Source organism: Cricetulus griseus, chromosome 8, assembly GCF_003668045.3.
Source record: "Cricetulus griseus strain 17A/GY chromosome 8, alternate assembly CriGri-PICRH-1.0, whole genome shotgun sequence".
In the NCBI taxonomy this organism is placed as follows: Eukaryota; Metazoa; Chordata; class Mammalia; order Rodentia; family Cricetidae; genus Cricetulus; species Cricetulus griseus.
Window position 1 is genome coordinate 60508807 of NC_048601.1, and position 1944 is coordinate 60510750.

General features: G+C 40.7%; 1 pseudogene; it reads right to left on the reverse strand.

Annotated features, from left to right (window-relative positions):
- Positions 1-951: 951 nt before the first annotated feature.
- LOC113838025 lies at positions 952-1051 on the reverse strand (annotated as a pseudogene).
- Between the last annotated feature and the right edge of the window lie 893 nt (positions 1052-1944).

Here is a 1944-nt window from a genome sequence, read left to right on the forward strand (position 1 = left end):
AACTCCTCCCCAGGGATAGTGAGGCCCCCAACAGGGACGTTCAAAGTCTGTCATATCATTTGGGGGAGGGCTAAGGCCCTACTTGCTGTCTGTATCTGGGCTGCAAAAGTATCCCTCCATAGGGAATGGGCTCCTGAAGTCCATTGTGCTCTAGGGATAAAGACCGGCTCCAATGTTAGATGTCCCATAGACTGTCTTGGCCTCCTAGCTGGCACCCACATTCAGAGAGCTTGATTTGGTCCAATGCTGTTTGCCCAGCTTTATAACAAGGTTGTCAATGCTATCAGTAGGTCAGGTCCACTGTTTCTGCAGGTCTCTCCAGCCCCATCTTGGCTCCTTTGTTCATCCCTCCTCCCTCTCCAGAAGTGAATGGCTCAGTGCTTAGCTGTGGATGTCTGTTTCTGCTTCAAACAGCAACAAGATGAAGGCTCTCCTTCCTCTCCCTGCTCCCGGGCTCCTACTTTGGTCAGGGGTTCTTATCCCCATCCCCCTTTTTTGAGGGACTATGCAATCTTCTCTTAGGGTCATCTTTGTTTCCTACCTCTTCTGGCAGTGTGGATTGTAGACTACTTTGCTATGTCCAAAATTCAAAAATGAGTGAGTACATACCATATTTATCTTTTTGTGATCGGTTTACCTCACTCAAGATGGTTTCTTGTAGTTCCATCCATTTTCCTGGAAATTTCAAGGTTCCATTGTTTTTTCCACTGAGTAGTACACCATTGTGTAAATGTACCACATTTTCTTTATCAGTTCTTCAGTTGAGGGGCATCTAGGTTGCTATTGTAAAGAGTGATATTTCTCTGACTTCTTTCTCAGCACATTTATCTTTTGTATATAGTAGGATTACTATTTTTTTTAGTTGATTTTGTATCCTGCCTCTTTGCTGAAAGTGTTTGTCAGCTGTAGTAGTTCCCTGGTAGAGTTTTTCAGGTCACTTATATGAACTATAAAAATATGGAATGCTTCACGAATTTGGATGTCATCCTTGCACAGGAGCCATGCTAATCTCAGCACCGTTCCAATTTTAGTATATGTGCTGCCAAAGCAATCATATAGCATGTTTTCCATCTCTCTTATTTCTCATGTTGGATATCCTTATTCTTCAGTTCTACCTATATTCCAATCCTGAATCTGCTTACACATCATTCCACCATCAATTTTTTTTTTGTATTGTGGTTTCTTATTGCAGTGTGACTCCAAAGGCTCCTATGTGATATATTAGATCCTGAACCATTGAAAGTGAGTGGATCATGCTCTGACTCAATCACTGGATTCATCCATTGTAGATTCATAATTGAATGGCATTATTGGCAGATAGTGGAAAGTTGGGGTCAGTGCTAATTGAGAAACTAGGGAATACTTCTAAAGACTAAGTCAAGTCCCTGGCTTCATTCTACCTCACTTTGATCTCAACTGTCATGAGGTAAATATCTTCCCCCTGTCATGGTCTCTCCCGTAATAGTCAACCTCATTTGGATCCACAGCAATGATGCTATCTTACCTTGCTCTAAAACAAACTATGAGCCAATTAACTCATTGTTCTTTAAGTTGTTTTCCTCAGACGTTTTGTCACAGTGAAGAAAAAGTTAAACTCATCACAGTTAACATCACTTCAAGATTTTCCTGGGTAACAACTGGCATAGCTGTCTTTCTAGGCACAACCACGTCATGAAAGTTTGCACACACTGATTCCAAAGCAGACAGCTTTAAGGTGTTTGGAAATCTCCAGCAATTTTCTTTAGTCTATACAAACATTTTCCCTGCTATAGATCCATAGTAGGTGTTCAATAATGAAAACATTGATGAGATTTGTCTGTATATTTTTACATAGGAGCACCAGGGACTAGATGTTCTGTTAATCAATATGTGATGGAAAGACTGGAAAGCAGCATATGTTACCACAAAATTATATCAAACATTAGAGTAGAAAGAGGTTTCTCA